Consider the following 21,882-nt stretch of genomic DNA (forward strand, 5'->3'; position numbering starts at 1 on the left):
GCACAGCTGCTAGAATTTTCTCAGAGATGCACATGCTGTGAAAGGGGCTAGAGAGCAGAGATAATGGCAGGGCTGTGCAGGCAAATTTATTGTGTAAGTGGAAACATTAAATATAATTAATGTAACTGCCATCTCATTAGGTAAATCACTCTCAGGTTCAGGACATATTTTTTTCATATAGGCTAAAGCTACAAGGAGGAAGGTGAAACATTAACTCAGTGTACTGGCAACATGCCACTGGGCCAGTCAGGGGTTAGCTTAAAAAGGGCAGTGTGGAAAGAGGTTGAAGCAAAGGTCAAGAGGTAGGAAGCAAGTGGCCTAATCGTATCTGTAAAATAGTTGGCCTTGACTGGCTATGTGTTCTCCACCCCCTTTCCTTTTGCTGTTTCAAGGTATATCCTGATGTGACTGCTTCCTTGTGGATATGAATGGGAGTCCTGAATTCCAGTACTTCTACTTTCCTAGACAGATCTTAGATGAAGTATATCTACCGTGGTCAGTAGCAATGAGCTCTAGGACATCATGGCTAGTCTGAGCCTGTATCTCCCTGTCCTTTATTCTCTCCAGGACTCTGATATACTCATCTCCACCCAAAAAGTCAGATGGTTCAGATGCTCATCAAACATTGATTGCTTGCCCAAGGTCACAAAGCTGAAAGTAGAGAGGAGTGGGTCTATTTCTAAAATATTATTTGATTCATGTCGATTCAGAAATACCCCACAGGAGTAGCTAGGCTTTGTGATACATGGGAGGACTTCAAGGGATTGTGAGGGAAGTAGGCAGTCTGACTGGCAGTGCTCACCTCCTGGTTCAAAAAGAACTCCAATGATATTGGCTACATGCAATTTATTCAGCAACTGCTCTGAATTACCACCTTCCTTCTTCCTGTTCAATTACTGTCTTCATTCTCACTTTCCTGAGAATTACCCTAATTAGCTAATATCTTCACAGGTAGCAAAGTGCCACTTATGCTTATGGCCTGCAGAGTTCCTTCATGCAGGCCTGGAGAAGCAAGTAGGGAGAGAACTCTTAACATCATGGGAGGGACTCTTGGGCCAGGGGCCAGGAGATTGATGAACAGTTCTATGAAGGCAATCATTATTCAAACGAGATGGATAATTTCCAAGCCTTATTTAAACGTGTGACTTTCAACATGCTAGGTGTTTTCCTCCCATTACTATGTTCTATTTAGTTAAAGATTGAATGTTGAATTCCATTGATTTCCTTTGGCTGTGTCCTTCCTGGATCAGTGCCAGTGTGGAGGCATGAAGTAAAAGTGCTAACTTGGAGATATCTCTTGGCATCAGAAGGAGCCAAGGTCATAGTCAGTCTGTCCTGGGTCTGTGGTTTGTGAGACCTTTTCTGGGGAACTTGGAGTAAAGTCTATTTATGTCAGACAGGGATCTGACAAAAGTATTAAGTACACCAGTGTCCAGCCAAGGGTAGCAATGACTTACTTGATTGGTGTTTCTTACAGGAGCATGGGCAACTCACAGGTAGGTGAATCAGTGAAAAACCCATGTTAACATTGGTGACGGTGAATGCAAAACTGCATTTCCAGAGCTCTTCACAAGCCAGAACTTCTTTTTTCAGGAAACTTAGCTGGTCAGAAAATTGCTTCTTGCCATAGGATCTGCTGACTGTTTCCATAACCTTGTGAAGGAGCCCAGTGAATCTTGTTAGTTTCTGCCTCCAGTATTTGTGAGGTTTTCTTATTTACAGTATTTGTGAGGTCTGCTTACTTCCTAGGTCTCGGTTCTTCCTCCCATCATGAGAGAATGCTTCTATTCAGATCTCTACACAATGGCTCCAATCTTGATTTTCTTCTGATTTAGTGAGTGACACTCAAGCAAATGGCTCAACTTCTATACACCAGGAAAAGGTATAATGGGCAACATCTGCTGCTTCCAGACATTTGGAGGATAACAGAATAATAGAAAAATCTTTAGACTTAGTCTGTTCAGGTAATGGTGCTCAATATATAATATACAATGGGTTCTTTATTTCCAATGGGAACAACTAAACTGATGTTTGGCAGTCCTGAAATTGATGGCCTACCAACTCATCTGCTTAGATTCAAGGGGCAGGCTGACTAAAGAGTCTGGAGGAAAAAGTCAGACCTTTTCGCGATAGATATGTTAGGTCCAAACAGCAGATACTGTATTCAGAATTAGGAAGACAAGAGTTATATTTGGACTATGAAATAAATCCAGTGTGCTGGCACCATCTGACTCTTTAGGACCTGGCTGGTGGCCAGAAGATGACAATTGGAGGGGATATAGAAGAAATAGTGCTGCAAGAGGTAGAGAACTTGTCCTGGAGGCTTCAAAATCCTCATATGTAGGGTAGAAATCACAGAACGCATAGACAATGATGCTACCTGTGAGATAATCTGACATTTCACCAACCCATGGGGGTCCAAGACCAAAAATAAAGATCCCAGCATAGAAATGATGGAACTTGGGTTTGAGAGCTACAAGGAGAGAGGGACTGGAGATAAGATGGACCAGCAACTTGGGAGTAGTGCTACTCTTAGTTTTAGGAGTCTAGCTACTTTAGTGCTGCTACTAAACTCATACCTCCATATGTATCCTTCTCAAGAACTTGGAAAATCAAAGGGAAACAACAAATGCATTACTGGTATATGCTGCTTCATATCTTCTTCTGTCTTCTTCATGGTCTGTCCACATGACAGAATGTATAGAGTCATTCTGAAATGTTTACTGAATGGCTGGCTAATCATTAGTGAGTGCTAAGATATTGCACTGGTTGTTAGTTATCCATGAAATTTCCCATAAATATTTATTCTCCACCTACTCTCTGCTTGTGGAATAATGTTATGATGGGTGGATAGATAAACTGCACCATGTCCACTTAAATTTGATTTTCATGCAGGAATATTAAATATACTTTGCCACAAATATGTCTCTGAATTTGCATTATTAGATTTATTTTTGTTGGGTCTTGTAAGTTACTGGTCAACAAGTGAACTAAGGATCAATTTAGCTGTATACATCTGTGGCAATGAGAGGGATGAATGGCAACACACAGCTGCCAGGAGCAGTGAAGGTAATTACACATGTGATCATACCAGCAGCTGCTTACTGGGTCCCCCAAAAGTCTAGTTGTTGGTTTGTCTAAGAAGAGAACTTTCAGATTAGTACAGATGGAGGGGCTTTTCTTTTTTCTTTAAGAGTCAATATGTATGTGACAAAATTCACATAGTTCAACAGGTTCAGATATTTTCATAATAATGGCAGTGGCCATAACTCTCTAGCTCAAAGAAAGTTCTGGAACCTCAAAGGAAATCACATATCCATTGGCAGTCACTGCCCATCATTGTTTCCCCAGACATTGGCTTCTACTATGTGTTTTGTTTTGTTTTTCTGTGCCGATTTGTCCCAGCCCACATTTTTCTTACAAATGGTGCCATACAACATATTTTACAATGGTGTATTGTTTCCTTTCATTTATGATTATGTTGTAAGGTCCATCTGCATTTTAACAACTTCATTTCTTGCTGTAGTTAAATAATATTCTGGACAGGAAGCCGAGGAAACGTAATCATTAGTTGTATGTCAACTTGACACAATCTGGAGTCATTTAGGAAAGAGGAACTTCAATTGAGAAATTGTCCCTACTGGAATGGCCTGTGCGCAATTTGTTTTGATTGATGATTGATGTGAGAGTGCCCAGCTGTCTGTGGGCAATGCTACCCCTGGGTTGGTGGGCCTTGGAGTTATAAGAAAGCAGTCTGAGCAAACCATGGGGAACAAGTCAGTAAACAACACTCCTCCATAGACCATGCATCAGCTCCTTCCCTGAGTTCAAGACATGACTTCCCCAAATGGTGGACTCATACATTGTAATACAAAATCAACCCTTTACTCCTCAAATTGCTCTTGCTTGTGGTGTTTTAACATGGCACTAGAAACCCTAATTAAGACACCAACCATGTAACCATGACTTCCTGGCCAAGCCCTTCATAAGTCAAGCTAGACAAAATCTACACATGGAAGAGGCAGGTACTAACTCATCCCTAGATGAGGAGCTTTTGGCAAGTGATGACTTCTAGGGAAATGAGAGTTAGTTTTCTGCAGAGTTGAGATCCCAGAGAGGCTGGGATGCTTCAGGTGACCCAATGCCTATGCATATACTCACAGCATAAAGTAAAACTAAATGAGTAAGAGAGAGAGAGAGAGAGAGAGAGAGAGAGAGAGAGAGAGAGAGAGAGAGAGAGAGAGAGAGAGAGAGGTTGGGAAAGAAAGGTAGTATAAGGATAAGGGATGAATTGGAGGAATGGGAGGCAATAGGAATATATTTAATCAAAGCATTTGTATGAATCTATGAAATTTAAAAATTCTCCAACAAAAATCAATTATGAGATTAGAGAAACAATGGGAAAAATGATACTCCCCATTATGTACTAGCTGTGCATGTTCTAGCAATTGATCAGTTGATGAATATCAGTTTCTTTGCTCCTTTGTATATTGTGTATAATGTGTCTCTGAACATTCACACATGAAGTTTTGTTTGATCAACTATTTTCGTTTCTCTTCAGTAAGTACCAGGTTTGGAATTGCTGGGTGGCGTGACAATTCTATGTTTAAGTCATTGGATCTTTCAAATTGCTTTGCATCATTTTACATTTCGATAATCAATGGGCAAGATTCCTAGATTCTCTACTTTCTTGTTAGAAATTATTAGTTTTCAAAATTTCTAAGGTACATAGGTATCCTTGCTGATGTAAAGTCATGTTACTGTATCATTTTTATATGTGTATATTGACAGGCTATTTTTTGAGAAGGGTTTTTTTTTTCATATAAAGTGGAAGTGATAGAGATTTTCCATTTCTGCTTGACTCGACACATGCCTAATTTCCCTCATCATTAATAACTCCCCATGTATTAGCACCTTGTTTTTAAATTATGGGTATATATTGTTGCCGTTATAAAATAAATTCCATGGTTTGCATTAGGGTTCATCCTTGATGCTGTATACTGAATGGATCTGGACAGATGTTTATTGACACCCACCTATCACAGGTGTATCTCTACCCTAGAAAATATCCTCCACATTCTGTATGTTCATGGCTTACTATCCTTAAACTCATGACAACTACAATTTTTTCTTTTTTCTTTTATTTTTTTATTTAATTTTTATTGGATACGTTATTTACCTTTCAGATGTTCTTTTCCCTATGCCCCCTAGAAACTCCCATCCCATTCCCCTCCTCCTGCTTCTATGAGGGTGTGCCCCCACCCATCCACCCACTCCTGCCACCCCTCCCTAAAATTCCCCCACACAAGGGCATCCAGCCTTCATTGGACCAAGGAGCTCCTCTCCCTCTGATGCCCAACAATGCCATCCTCTACTACATATACAGCTGGAGCCATGGGTCTTTCCATGTGTGTTCCCAGGCTGGCAGTTTAGACCCTGGGAGCTCTGGTTGGTTGGTTTTGTTGCTCTCCCCAGGAAGCTACAAGTCCCTTCAGCTCCTTCATTCTTCTAACTCCTACATTGGGGACCCCATGATCAGTTCTATGGTTAGCTTCGAGCACCCACCTCTGTATATTTCAGGCTCTGGCAGAGCCTCTCAGGAGACAGCTATATCAGGTTTCTGTCAGCATGCACTTCCTGGCATCCACAGCAGCATCTGTGTTTAGTGACAGCACGTAGGATGGATCCCCAGGTAAGGCAGTCTCTGGACTGACACTCCTTTAGTCTCTGCTCCACACTTTGTTTCTGTATTTGCTCCCATGAGTAATTTGTTACACCTTCTAAGAAGGACTGAAGCACCCACACTTTGGTCTTCCTTCTTGAGCTTCATGTGGTCTGTTAGTTGTATCTTGGGTATTATAAGCTTTTGGGCTAATAACCACTTATCAGTGAGTACATACCATGTGTGTTCTTTTGTGATTGGGTTACATCACTCAGGATGATATTTTCTAGTTCGATCCATTTGCCTAAGAATTTCATGAATTCATTGTTTTTAATAGCTGAGTAATATGCCACTGTGTAAATGTACCACATTTTCTGTATTCATTCTTCAGTTGAAGGACATCTGGGTTCTTTCCAGCTTCTATTATAAGTAAGGCTGCTATGAACATAGTGGAGCATGTGTCTTTGTTATATGTTGGAGCATCTTTTGGGTGTATGTCCAGGAGTTATATAGCTGGGTCCTCAGGTAATACTATGTTTAATTTTCTGAGGAACCACCAGACTGATTTCAAGTGGTTGTACTAGCTTGCAATCCCACCAACAATGGAGTAGTATTCCTCTTTCTCTACATCCTCACCAGCATCTGCTATCACCTGAGTTTTTGATCTTAGCCATTCTCACTGGTATGAGGTGGTATCTCAGGGTTGTTTTGATTTGCATTTCCCTGGTGACTAAGGATGTTGGACATTCCTTTAGGTGCTTTTCGACCATTCAATTTTCCTCAGTTGAGAATTGTTTGCTGAGCTCTGTACCCTATTTTTAATAGGGTTATTTGATTGTCTGGAGCCTAATTTCTTGAGATATATATATATATATATATATATATATATATATATATATATATATATTTCAGCTTCTACAATTTCACTTTTTACAGAATGCAATAATGTCTCATAGTATGTACCCATGCATCTCAGTGTTGTTCACACCCCACCTTTCAACATGTAAAGTTCTCCCACAAACTTTCCTGGGATGTGAATCTGCTTTTCTTTAGCTTTAAATACCATTCCACTATCTGCATGGACAAATGCTCATTTAGTTTTTCCCAGGTTGAAGTATATCTTGCTTGCTTCCATATTTCACATAATTATCATCAGCATGCTTTAGCCATCTGCATGCGGGATTTTGTGAGAATAGTACTTCTAGACCTTTTTGCATATCTACCAAGAAATATAATTGCAGTATCTTGTGTTAAGAATATGTTTAATTTTGTATCAAAACTCAAACCCTTTTCCAAAGTAACTTCACTATTTGCATTCCTACCAGGAATGGATGAGAATTCCTGTCTCTCTACCTCCTCTCTAGCATTTGGTACTTTAGTGATGTGGCTTTGAGCCTCTGTGGTAGATGTGTAGTGATGTGACATTATCTTACTTTGCATTTCCTTGATGGCACATGGTAAGGGGTATGTTCTCCTCTGTGTCTTTCTCTTCTGTATGTCTTCTTTGCTGAGGTATCTGTTGAGGTCGTTGGCCCATATTTGGTTGGTGTAGTTCACTTTGGTTTGAGTTGGCATCTCTCTAATGACTAAAGATGTTGGGCCTCTTTTCATGGATATGTTGGCCATCTGTGTTTCCTCTTTAGAGGGTTTCTAACATATTTAAAGCGTGATAGAAAGGCAAAATGATTTGATAGCTAGGGAATTCTATGACTTGAGTTTTGTATTAAAAGACCATCTGACTTCTAGATGGAGAATGCAAAAAAAAAAAACCCAAACAAACAAAAACAAAACAAAAAAAAAACAAAAACTAGGAAGTATTTGCAAGTGTATTTTAGGAGTGGGGGGAAGATGACTGGACTTTGGGCTTTGGATGACCGTATTTCATAACTTTTTAACTTTCTTTCAGGTACTTACTGCTTGTGCATATACATTGCATCCCTAAGTCTAAATTACCACTGCTAACAGCAGCACCATTCTATCAGAAGTAGATACAGACTAAGTAGAAAGCTGAATTGGGAGAATTCACCCTGGAATGACTGTGTACAAGGAGCCCTGAGAAGTAAAAACTTCCCAGGAGCATCCACCTTGACTACCAAGACCTGCAGGTCTCAAACAGAAATTTGAAATGTTGATTTCCTGTTTGATTCTCTAGTATTTTATTTCTTCTGAGTTTCTGTAAGTTGATAAATGGAAATTTATGAGAAAGTTGGGTGAAGAGAGATAGATTTACCAGAGACAAAACTATAGTTCCTGGGATTTGCACAGGACTATAAATAAACAGATAGTAGAAGCAAGACTTGCTTACCCCTGATGGGTATTAAGTCAAGCTCAGGGGTGATATTTCTGACCCAGGACTTAGCAAAATTGGTCTACTTTCACGTTTCTCTACCCATTTAAGTAGAACCATTGATATACGTATTTGTAATGGTAATTATCATCATTTAGCTAATTGCTTACCAGTTTTCAATCCTCAAAGTTTAAATAACATATATACATATATAAATTGTGTGTGTGTGTGTGTGTGTGTATGTTAGGTTACGTAGATGATGAGATTGATATGTACTCTGCCTTGAAACAAATCTTAGAGGGCAATCTTCATTCCTTTAACCTCTCCACTCGATCGTATCACAGGATACAGAGAGATGATCATGTTAATCTCTTAAGACCCAATGAAATGACTGGGCGGTATCTGCAGTCTTGATACAGGATTCCTGAATATCCTGTATATTCTTCCCTTATACCGCTCATCCACCCTACTGTCTCATGGTTATCTGATACAGTTCCTCCATGTTTTGAGACTCTATTGTCTCCCTTACATCTCCTGTACCCAGCTTAGTTGCTGATACAACATGAGCTTTTAGTTAATATGAATGTTCACTAAATGACTGGGCAGATTCATCATCTCTTCATGCCTAGGAAAGAGGTCTACACAGTCTTTGCGGGGACATATATTAAAGAAGATTGTTTTTAAAAAGTAAAAGGCATAAGTTCATAATTAATTCATGCCCAAAATAGGTTGATCATTGTCATATAATGATTAATAGCTCACTCAGTGTGAAGTTTTTGACTTTAAGTTCATCTAATTCACAGTTGAAGGAAGTTACCATGATCTTTATGGTTGGCTTTTTTTTTTTATATAGAACTTATCTTTTCTTTTCCTCCGAATGCTACTTCTCTTATCCTTAGGTTCCTTGCACACCTCTGACTCCTTTCTTCTTTCTTCTCTGGCTAAAATAAGAAAAAAAAATGTGACTCAGTCGATCCATTTGAATGCCGTGAAGCCATTTATTATCTGGGTTGTCTTGAGCAGCTGTAGCTGCCTGCCTCTACTTAAATATCCTTTCATAAAGATATGAATGTGTTCATAGTGATCTGTTAGGCTGTATGTTGAGCTGAACTGAAGAAAAATTTGAAGTGTACAGTATCATAGGGATTGTGGTTCCCTTTGCTAAAAACTTAGCCCTTCTTAAGCATCTTAGTTATCTGTGATTTTGGAACTCAGCCCATTCTTCCTTTAGTGCATCCAGTGTTTATGGAATCCAGGGTCTGTCCTGAGCCTTATGCTCTCTTCTTGGGACACAGCAGCTTAGAAACAAAGGGAGTTGCTCTTCTCCAGGAATGAAATTTCCTGACATGACATAGAAACCAAACAATTAGTTAGTTCTATAGAAAGATTGTTGCTCCAAAAAGCAATCTAATCAAGGTGACTTACTAGAGGAGAAGAACTGGAAGCAGACAGAACTTGGGGGAAAATTAGCCCTAAATTAAGACCAGAAGACACTTGAGAGCCACCTTGAAGAGAGCTTCAGAGGAATAAGAAAAGTTTAGTTTGAAAGCCTCAGGTACATCTGATACAGGCACAGTTCCTGACCAACAACAACCTGAGAACAGGGTTATCTTTCTAGGAAGGTATTATTTACAGTAGAGTGAGGAGGGAGATCATTTGAACCATTCTGGCTAAGGTAAGGGTATAGACCTTTATGACCAAAGGAGTAAGAAGTCATTAAGTAGTTGCTCTAAATAATTAACGTGTTTAGAGTTACTTCTTAGGGATAGGGACATGGTGTTGCTTGGTTAAAAAGAGACTGTAGATTGAGGGTTAAGAAAAATTAGGAAATCAATATACTTTACATAAAACGTAAAATGGCAGTGGGGAAGGGGGTGATTAGGTGGCTGTATATAAATAGAAGTTTTTAAATATTTATGTGTATGAGGATTTTTCTGTATGTATATCTGTGCATCACAGATCTGCTTGGTGCTGAAAGAGGTCAGAAGATGGCATTAGGTCCCGTGGTACTTACTGGAGTTACAGAGCTCTGTGACTTGCCATGTGGTTGCTGGGAACCAAGCAGAGGTTTTCTATACTGGTAGCCAGTGTTCTTAATTAATGAGCCTTCTCCACAACTCTAGGGATTACCATGTTTGAAAAACTCTTCCCTCTGCTCTCTCTATTTACCCATTATTATAATACCATAATATATTTATAGAAATTAATAATGTGCCTAAAGGATGTAACCACTGAAGAAATGAAAACACAGATGGAATTTTAGGATCCTACTATTTCATTCCATAGCTGATATGAAGGTTCTCTGGGTAAGGACTGAGTCTATGTCTACACAGTTCACTTCTCAGTAGTGCCTTAATACTTGGACCAGGGACAAGTCACTGACTAAGTAAACTAGACTGCTCAGACTTTATGTATGTCTCTTTAATACTCACTCTAAAATGAAAACAGGATAAAAAGTTGACTCAACGGTTAAATCCTTTTGAAGATGTAGGTTCAGTTTCTAGTATACTCATGGTGGTTTTAAATCATCTGTAACTTCAGTTTCAGGAGATCTGACCTCCTCTTCTGACTTCTGTAGGCATCAGGCACACATGTGATACATATACATACATGAGGGCAAAACACTCATATAAGTAAATTAAAATAATAAAATGTAAAATTTATGGAATAAAGCAAAACACCTGCATTTACTTTAAGAATTCAGTATTTCTAATCCTGATTGTAAACTTCATTACTTTTCTAAATCACTATTGTTTTCTGTTACAAATATAATGCTAACAACAACTACCTCAAGTTTTTTCTGTCTGTGAGATCCCAAAATGTTTACTTTAGATAAATGTTATTTGGCTTTTCTCACAGTCATGGTTAGAGAGTGTTATCAGCTCCTCACAAATGAGAAAATTGAGAAGTACATCCACCTGTACATTTTCACTAGCTAGTAAAGAGTGGGATTTATGTTCATGACTGTTTGGCACCAACTGTTAATCCCTCTATACCAAGCTGCTTTTTAACCCATCAGTTGCTAAAGTTTTCCTCTGAGAAACAGAGAGTTGAGTTTTTTTTCTGTCCAAAATCTCTCCAAAATTGTTACCCTGTGAACCAACAACTGAAGCCCCAAGAGAGACCTGGGCATCTGGACCAATGGAATCTGTGTCCCAGAAACAGGATACATGGTGCACGCTTGATACCAACTACAGTGAGTCCAGGAAAGACTGATCCTATGTTCTGTTTGGATCCCAGGAACGTCCAGAAAACATCCATCCAGAGGAATACTTGTCAAAGATATCTATCTTTTGTTTCAGTTTCTTCTTGAGTAGAGCTTGCCTGAAAATGTGTGAGGAGGCTGGAATTGAGGCACAGGAATCTTGTGGGAGGTCAGCGTGGGAATGAAATGATGCAAGCTGAGTCATGGTGTGCTTACAAGGCTAATGGCAGATGCTAAATGAAATGAAATTGCAAATCATTAAATCTAGGGCACAACCAGAGCACACCTGAAACATCAACCTCATCTCATTGACGAAGCCTATGTTCTGTTTTCTTGTGGTCAGGTCCTCTAATGTTCCTCGTCACCACTGGAGCAAGAAGTCATACCGTCTCTGGAGTGTGAACATCAGTAGCCTCTGCATCCCCCCTCTAGTCAGACTGTTCTATGAGGCGTTCCCAGGCACAGTGGATTGTAGTTGCCTTCCCATCGACTTATAGACATATACACAGGACAAAATAAGCCCAGGGTTGTGTTCTTATGGTTTCTCTAAGACCTGTGTAGATGGAAGTTCAACGTGAACAAGGATAAACTGTATGTAATTGCCATGAAAACTGTTGTTGCCAACAACAAACTGGCTCATTCATTTACAAGCACATTTTTTTTTTTGTTCTCTATTCATTCCTTCTGTTGCCCACCCCAAGTGCTATTCTATGCCCATACTATCCCATGATACCTGATAAACTTGGTAGTAGTCCTCTTTTAATACTTCTATGCTTCCAGGTGGATGTGACTTCACTTTATATGATAGGCAAAAGCTTGTGTTGGGGAGGGTGGTGCATAGGCAGTTTGGAAATCAGGAGTGGAGCTCCCAAGGAGAAGTAGGCTATCAGTTAGAGAGGTGAGAGTTAGCCTTACCTTGCTGTCAGTGATGGCTTGGGCAAAAACACAGTAATGTTCTGAGGAGATAAGAGTGCTCAAGTGAAAGGGGTTGAAGAGGGATTTTTGCAATGTTGACTTTGAGGTAGTGAGAGAATAAAAGGCTAATACTGAAGTCTTTGTTTCTATGATAAGGATTCATGTGTTTCTTGGAATAGATGCCCAGTGGTGACAGGAATGGCCCAGTGGCATTAGTGGATCTATCTGTGTAGCCTCATATAGCACCACAGTCTGAAGACCAAGATATTAAAGTTCCAGTCATGATTTTTCTCTCAGCCAGTCTGTGTGACAGATCCTCAAGGCACCCAGCAGGAAGGGGCTGATCTCTCTTCTTGAATTTTCTAGAGTCTCTAAAGTCCTTAGTTCTCAATACAGTTCACTTCATTGTCTTCTTGTCCTGTTAGCAGTGGGGATTTGAGGCTATTTTTATTCCTGATTTGATCTTTTTAAGTACTTTCTCTGACCAAATGAAGTCATGGATCTGAACACTTTGGCTACCAAGAATGAGAATGTTCTGGAATGGATATTAAGAGTCAGGATTCCTGAGGGATCCTGAACATAGTGCATGTGTCTCCATAGAAAACAGAATGGAAACATGAACCTATGGCCCACTGAATCTCCATGTTCGCTGTATGAAAAATTAGTGCCTGGATAGTGAAGGTGAACTCAAAGGGTTAAACAATAAAGCACAATTCTAAGCTCAGTGACGTCTTCCTGTAATTCAACTTAAATTGGGTGTGCTTCGGTTATGCAAAGGAAACGCTTCTGAAACATTTATAGCCATTAATGAATGCAGAACCTTAAAATTAGATGGTGTGATATTCATAGACTCTCAAAGCTGTCAGGAAGCATAGAGGACATCGACTTGAGACTCGATCCTAAAGCAGAAATCCCCTCTTTAGCTTCTGGGCAGACAACATCTGCTGATATTCTTCTGGGGACTGCAAATCTGTGCCTTCTGAGCAGGTGTGTCTGTCACTTTTATCTCCAACTTGGATCATTACATATTTTTATCATTACTTTGAGACCCCCACCCACATAAACATTAACCATAATGATGTGGGTCTTACCACCTCACTGCCCTGGGGTTTTTCAGAAAGAGGGAAGAAACTTCTGTCTTCTCTAAGGCTCAGAGAAACAGGGAGTCAAGTCAGACCAAGTCCCTGTCTTTTACTTGAACACTCAGTATGCCTCTCCCTCGTTCGGGGTCATAGTTAGTCTTTGGGTTACTACTAGGATCTTCTCCAAGTACCTCAGCTCTGCTTAGCACTCCTGGTGCTTCAGACAACCCTCCAGCCAGATCATTTTGGAGAATGAAGCTTATCTTTCATTATCCTTAAATGTTATTGCATAATGTGTACATAGTAATTCTTCTAATATTATCGTTATTAAACAGCTATTATATTCTATTGATAAACTATGCATTAGCATTAATTTTCAAGGCTAAGTCATTGCCATATACATATTATTATTTGTGTGATTTTGGATGAGGAAATATGGGAGATCTGAAGCATGATTTTGGTAGCCTTTGAGGTCAGAACACAATCATCAGATTTGGCAAATGTAAAAACCACTGCCATTTCCATGAACTCAGATTCTGTGTGGGGAGGGAACCACTCACGGGGAGCTTTGGGTATATGTGAATCCAAACTTAGGTACCTTGGTGTGCATTTGGTTTTGTTGGTATAAGGAGCAATAAGCTTGTGCCTACTGCAGTTCAAACTTGGAAATGAGTGCCTCTGAAGTATCTAGTGTTATCTGAGAACCAGAAGCTCTGTTAATTTGTCAGTATAGGTTCCATCTCATGGAGTGGGACTTAAATCCTATTATAAAGTGTTGATTACTCATATCATATTTGTGTCATTACTGCAACAGAGGTTATATCTTACATTTTGCAGACAGGTCCCTATAGTAACTCTAAATATTAGCATCTGAGTGAGATTGATGGTCACATTTTGTTCACTGGTATTGTGTATAAAAAAAGTCATAGAAACAGTATCTTTCACAATAACTTCAAAAATATCTTGGGATAACTTTGAACAATAAAAGGCAAGATACAGGTTTAGTTCAATCCCCATCAAAGTTCCAACACAAATTTTCAGATTAATTGAAAGAACAATCTTAAACTTCATATAGAAGTGTGCATGTACACATATATGCACACACAACCATGACAGAAAGTCATGATAGTGGATAAGCCTGAATAATAAAAGAAATGTTGGAGGTATTACCTCCCAGATTTCAGGCTGTATTACTGAGCTATAGTAACAAAACTAATATGATACCAGCATAGTAACAGATACATTGATCAATGGAATATACTTGAAGACCTGAACACAATTGCACATGCCTACAGACACCTGAATTTTAAATAAGAAGTGAAAAATACATACTGGGGAATATTCAGCATCTTTAACAAATGGTGCTGGTCCCTTTCATTCTCAGTGAGATTGTTTGCTGGAGCATTAAGCAGATTCTCACATAGTAGCCATGACATCTGGTAAGCTGTCATAGGATACTTCATTACAGTGATTACTTGGAGTAATTCTCTGGGGTAGATAGAAAAGCATAGGTCTCAGGGGTGGGTAGCTGCCAACCATCTTTTCATGGAGTCTAGGAACAAGTGGATGGAAGCCATGTTTGTGTGGAGTATAGAGTCAGATGTCAGGAAATCATTTCTGCATGGAGTGCAGGTACAAATGTGTAATCAGTTATCATTTAATCAAATGTATAATCTGTATAGAACACAGGTGCTTGTCGCTCAGAACAATCTTTTCATGAAATGCAAGTGTAGATGTCTGCGAAGCATTTCTCCGTGGAATGCAGGTGCACATATTTTAGAACCATCTTTTCATGAAGTGCAGGTGCATATGTGTAAATGATGCTTTTGTTTTCTCAAATGATGGGATGAGATGAGAGTCATACCCAAGCTGTGTAAATACATGGCCTGGCTGAGCCCAGAGTGTTTCTTTCTCTCTTCTAATTATCTCAAGGTTTAGGCTTGTAGCCTTCATACAATTTAATCTTCCAAGCTAACTGATGCAATCCACCTTCATTTGGTTTCTGTCTGAATTGCTGTGCCTGGCTTCATGCTAACTTTGATAATATGTTCTAATCTTCTGGCCCCTTCTTATTCTCTGGCTTATTCTGTCTTCACCCGGGTCTAGCTTGTTCTCTCTTCAACCTGTCTCTGTAAAACTGTCCCAATAAACCTTCCATATACACCCACCACCCATTACATTTTCTCACACTGCTCTTAGGTAGCTTCCCTTTTCTGAGCTGTTCTCATGTGAATTGGGTGTATCCTATCTCTGACTCATCCTAACAAATCTTTCTCTAATTCATTACTTTGAATGCCACTCAATTAGATGTCAGTTTCAAACATGGCTGTTTCTTTCTACAAACTAGCCTTACCTTTATTGTTAGGAATTAAAGGTGTGTACTGAGGATGTATCTATATTACAGCCAGATCATATAGATCTAGAGTGTCTTTGAATGTGATACCTTGCCAGAGCCTCTCTCTCTCTCTCTCTCTCTCTCTCTCTCTATATATATATATATATATATATATATATATATATATATATATATATAATTTATCAGAGATACATGTCTGCATGTGGTATATGAGCAGGTTTCAGGGAGGGGAGCCGCACATGTAGTGCAGGGGCAGGTGTCAGGGAACTATCTTTGTCATTTATCTCACAGTTGAGTGAAGTCAGCTTGTACTGACACTGTGATCTGAGTCTTAGTATTTGACTCTCCACTGTAGTTGTTACATTGTCCTCAGGTAACACTTTCTGTCCTTACCCTTACATGATGTTTGCCCACCTTCCTTTTTTTCAGCTGCTGTTGTTTTAGCACACGGATGCCCTGTGCCCTTTTCAGAAAGCAAATTATATAAAGGTCAACATACTATTTGTGTTGGTTTAAAATATTAAAGGCTGCACAATGTAAATATTGAAAATTTGGAGGAAAAACATACTTTATGGAAAGCATGCTTGTTAAATAAGTATTCTCCAGGTAATATCTAGTAAGATGCTGGAATTATAACACTTTAATTATATACATATGTATATATATAATTAAATATATTAAATTATATATACATGTGTGTGTGTGTATGTGTGTGTGTGGGGGGGGGGTAGGTGTGTGTATTTTTAAATCAGATTTCCCCAGAAGGCTACTGAGAAAATTGTAAAACATTTTGGAAAATGTAAATTGCTAATTACGCAGTTTAGACATATTTTAAAAGTCCAAACAATCATGAACATTTAATTGACATGGACCTGAGTACCCCAGGGGCTCTAGAACCTGTAAGATAAGGCAATCTGGTTATTTTGGAATAGATTACCTGACAGACTTTTGAAATCTTGCTGAAGAAAGGAATCCTGCTGAATTCCTATGTTGAAGAAAGAAATAAAACCAGTAATTTCTATGGCTGATTGAAAGCAATCTAGTCGTAGTAGCTGAAACTCTTGAACATATGACATCATTAGGCTTGAGTACTGCTCTGCTGGGCTGAGGTTTCTTTACCAGAGCCTGTGTATGGATCAGATGCTTAGGAGAAACTCACATAAGAACTTAGGGAGAGAGATTAAAGTCAGAGACAGCATTGGAATGAAGGTAAGAATCACTGTGTCTTATAAACAAGAAGTCCACAGCTATAAAATGTTTCATGTGTCACACTGAAGTTAAGGAAGAGTCACTTCAAAGCTTTGGAAACTGATGTTCTAGAAAGATCCTCATTGTGTTGAGAGTGTAAGGGTGTCCTAATAGGAGCATGAACTAGGGAAGATGCCTGTACCCAGGAGGCAGGGCTAATGAAGGAGTAAGATAGTGACCACATTCCCAGGGCAGTGCTATAGAAATAAAAAGAAGGAATTGGATTTGAAGAACTGAAGGTGGTGAGAACTGAAAACTAAGTTTGAGTGGATGAAAGACCAATGTCCTGTTGATTCCTGGACATCTTTGTAGGGAGGAACAATCTTACATAATTCAGGAATTCTTCTGATACCTCTGATCCAAAGATGGAATATTCTCTTGGCACCAACTTTAGAGGAGAGAATTGCTGACGACAGTTGTGGAAGGAAATAAGCTCATTCCTCCATCCCCTCCATGTTGCTCAGTTTTCAGTACCTTTGACTACATCTTCCTGGATAATGGTGACAAAATCAACCAACCAATCAACCAACCCAACCAACCAACCAACCAAACAAACAAAGAAACGAAGAAGCAAAGAAACAAATGAACAAACAACTGAAGGAAATTTACACTCACACAAGAGATCATGAAATCTGAAGATCTGTATAAAAAGAAAGCTCAGATAAAGTACACATCACGAGGAGGCTTAGATTAACATGTGTTATCAACCCTCTCCTTCTGGTTAGGCAAACTCTCTTGTTTATACTGAAGAGACCAAAGCTTGCAAGTTGAAGCAAATGATAAAAATAGATACGTAAATCCTGGGTTATTTGTCACTTATTTACAAACCTGAGACACATACACATACATATACATATGTGCACACACATACACATACATATTCACACTCACACATTCTCACCTGTGCATACTCACATGCCTTACAAGCCTTTCAGCCACAGAGATTCCTGAATACTGCCTAGACTGTCTGCTTTTTACACAACAGGGCACAAATCTAGACTGTCTCTGTAACTCTAAAGGAAGGAGCTCGACTTCAATGAGAAAGGTTTAGTATTCTTTCCTACAGTCACTTTTTTTCTTCTTTCTTTGTTTGTACAAATAGGAAACTGATGCTGTCATCTAGTCACTGGCTCCTCTCTTAGCTCCAGTGTTTCTTTGTCCCAGTCAGCTTTAGAAGCAGGTTCAGTGGCTGCAAACTTTACTGTGAAAAATGTTACTAGGTGTCTTATGGTGTTAAGGAAATCTGGCAGTTTGACCCAATAATCTGGGTTTTTATCTTTAAATTTATAGATGGTTCTTTTGTGGGAGGGACTGGGATCAAAGCTGAGGAAAAAACTGTATTGGAGAGACCAGATCTTCTGCCCTCCTCCTGAGCAATGAAACCTCTTAGTAACCTTACATTAAATCTTCAGACATTTCTCCTAGTAGACTCCTCTGTAAGGCTGAACTGATCTCATGCAGGTGTAAGCTTTTAGTGATCAGGCAGGGAGTCAAGCAGGGTTGCTGGAGGCCTTACATACAATGGAAGTACATATCAAAGGCAAGTGTGCTTACTCCAAGTGAGCTCAGATGGCAAATACCTAATGATCCTCTGCACTTTAAAAAGAGATTGCCATTGATTACCCCGGACAAAAGCTTAGCAAAGGTCTTCTCACTCAAAGGTTAGTTCTTTAGAGAAACTCTGGTCTTATGGGAAAATACTTTTCTTCATTTTGAGCTCCCTGAGCTGGCCCTTCCAGCTGGGCAAGTATAGGTTCAAATTGTAATGGTCACTAGATCACTCTTGCTCAGTCAGCATTTGGAGGGAACAAAATTCCTTTAAACTCAGCAATCTTAGTACTTGAGGATGTGGCTTCCAGGAAATGTGATTTTAGAGATGAATGTGATAAAATCAAATCCAAAAGGATTTTTGCAGCTATCAATTATGGATGGATATTGGTTGCAGCAGGCAGCCACAAAGACTTTGTATTGTGTATAAGGTGAGTTTGTGTTTGTGTTGTCTAGACATTCATGGTGATTTTGGTGTTTTGCTATAGGTATCTTTTATGTGTTTGTTGAGTGTAAGTGTGTGGTTGTTAGTGTGTGCACTAGTTGTTGTAGGCGTCATATAAATGTCGTGGATTTTTTTTTTACATGTAGCTATGTCATGTTTGTGTATATTGCATGTATTTTTGTAATTGGTGAGTATTGTATGTAGGTAAAGTGGGATGTGTTGGGCATGTGCCTTGTAACTGCTATGTGTATATATAATTCATGTATATATTTTACAGTATTCCTAATAATGTATTAAACTGTTAACATACTTTAATCCAACCCAGTCATTAAGAATGTCTTATAGGGTAAATATAAGCCATGTGGAAAACAGTGAACAGGAAGTTCAACAACGATCCAGAATTATATGACTCACAATGTACGAGGTTAGCTCAAGTCTATTCAGCTCCAAACATAGTATCTGAGACATTGGTTCTGAAATGAGTGTGAATGTCAGAATTCCCAGAGGATGGGTGAGTGAGGCCTTACTCAGTAGATCTAGGTTAGGACTCAAAGTTCTTGCTTTCGTCACTGAAGCTGCTAGTCTGAAGACCAAATTCAAAAGCCACCAGTCTAAGATCCTCATTAAGTTTCAAATGGAAAGATCTAGGGAGAAGACTGGGATCAATGCAGATAATTTTGAACTATTGAGCATAAATTTCATATCGTGACCAAAGTGGAAATTTAAAATGGATGTTGTAAAATTTGAACTCGGTTTCTTCCTTTAGTAGCATGTGTGGGTTATAATTAATCACATGATATTAAAAAAATGGTTCCTGTGTTTGTGTTTCCAAATTCCAGAACTCTGACTTTATTAATATGTTCTAAATCATAGAATGGTAGTTTCCACAGAGAAAATGATAGCATCGTGTTTTCCATCTAGTAAACATTTTTTCTTCTAAATATTTGTTTCATAGTGTTTTACTGCCCCAGAAACATGCACATAAGTACTGGAGCTGGAAAAGCAAGGTCTTTGGAATCCTGGGTCACTACTGTTACCAAAATAGTAGCAGTGTTTTGTGTAAATCAGAATGTGTAAAACCCTTGGCTGCATTTAACTTAACATGTGACAATCAATACTTGCATTCTCCCTACTTCTCACTCTCCCTCCTCTTCCCACTCTCCTCCCTTTCTCTCCCTTCCTTCCTCCTGCTCTTCCTCCTTTCCTCTTTTTATGTCTTTGTCTGTTTCTGTCTCTACCTGTCTATCTCTCTTTCTCTGTCTCTTTCTCCCTCTGTGTGTCTATTTCTGTTTGTCTCTGTGTCTCTGTCTCTTTTTCTGTTTCTCTCTTCTCTATGTATCTGTCTCTGTGTCTCTGTGTCTGTCTGTCTGTCTGTCTGTCTGTCTGTCTCTCTCTCTCTCTCTCTCTCTCTCTCTCTCTCTCTCTCTCTCTGTGTGTGTGTGTGTGTGTGTGTGTGTGTATGTGTGTGTACATATTCCAGCCCCAGAGATAATAGTTCAGGAGACACCAGACACCAGAGTAATTAAAGGCTGGCACACACAATCAGAGAGTCAGATGGCTGAGCCAGCACTGCAGATTTGTGATCATTGGGACTGTGGGATGATAAGAAAATAGGGAGCATACAGTGCTTCTTTCAGTATGATAAGTGACTCACAGAGAGAGCTATTTGGCCTTTCCTGGACACATCTTAAGATTGGTGTTAAGAGGGCAGGTTCTGACCAGAGCTGGTTCTATTGTGTTGTCCAATACTATAGCTCGCTCTGGAGTACCAAGCACAATGAATAGTCTGGGAATTCAGTTTTGTTTTGTTTTGTTTTGTTTTGTTTTTGTATGAGAATTCTGAGTTTCAGCCTTTATATAGGTAGGTTAAAAGGATATGCAGCATTCTCATTTGATACTCAGCCTTCTGTATTTTTAAAAGTATTTCCTGGGAAGGAGCCCTTGCCAGTACTGAAACATAAGACGAAAGCTTACTTAATCCTGTACAGTGTATTGCTGTTTTTGGTAACTGGCCTAGCATCACCCTAAATAGTTGGGTCTGAACTCAAGGAGGGGGGGGGGGCTTCAGAGAAGACCCACATGTCCATCACCTTTGCCAGCTATGAAAGTCTATACGTCCTCTGATTTTATCTCTTCTGCTCTCAGTCTCTTACACAGGTCATACCAGCTACCAAGAATAGCTGGGCCACAGGTACATTGCAAGAATTATGTTCTATATTACCCAAAATCCCCCTGGGTAGCTGGCATTGTCTTCATGACACATAGTAGTAAACTGGGCCTTGGGAAAATGAGACTTTCCAAAGAGTGAAGTATTTTGTTCTAGAATGTAAGGAAGAACTTCCTTTATCTTTTTTATTCATCTGAAAAAAATAAGATAAGAGTCGTTATCACAAAATTGTCAAAAACCAGGTCATAAGTATATGATATACAGGACTGTGAGTACAGCAGGTGTTCTATTCCCTTCTTTGTTCAAATATCTCATATCTAGTTGATTTCACATACTCAAAAGATTCATTCTGCCTGGGGTCCTCTGCTTGATTTGTTTGCAATATGAGATTGTAATTCTATTTCTTTCCATGTGTCTCACCCAACCTTCTTATCAACTTTTGGATCCATCTGTCAAGTTGGATAGCATCTGCTTGTCACAACACCCATGTGTTCTGTTGCCACTTCAGTCACCTGACTCTTCAATATTGACGACGGAGTGACATTCTGTGATTATTATGCATTGTCATCAGTGCTGGCTAGCATTTATTGAGAATTTGCTACCTGCCAGAGTGTGGGCAAAAGGATCAACAGGGGATGTTCACTTTATCCTCTTATAATTTAGCCAAACCAAATCCAGTCCACACTCACAGACGAAACAGCAACAAGAAACAGGGGACTTAAATGAGTTGCCTAGGGTCTCCTGTCAGAAAGCAGCTGAGCTCCTGATAGTAATTGGGAGTATGTGGCCTCCATATCACAGATGGATGAAAGGACCATAGATCAGGATTTAGCTCCAACCATAACAAGTACTAACCACAAGGCCTTAAGTAAAGAACTGTCTCTCTTTCTCTCTTTCTCTTTCTCTTTCTCTTTCTCTTTCTCTTTCTCTTTCTCTTTCTCTTTCTCTTTCTCTTTCTCTTTCTCTT

General features: G+C 39.3%; 1 protein-coding gene across 1 annotated transcript in view; it reads left to right on the top strand.

The window, feature by feature from the left end:
• Fam135b (family with sequence similarity 135 member B) overlaps positions 1-21,882 on the top strand; it is a 256,188-nt gene that overhangs the window by 73,363 nt on the left and 160,943 nt on the right. The window lies entirely within an intron of this gene.

This window comes from Grammomys surdaster, unplaced genomic scaffold (assembly GCF_004785775.1).
Source record: "Grammomys surdaster isolate TR1022 unplaced genomic scaffold, NIH_TR_1.0 224, whole genome shotgun sequence".
NCBI lineage: Eukaryota > Metazoa > Chordata > Mammalia > Rodentia > Muridae > Grammomys > Grammomys surdaster.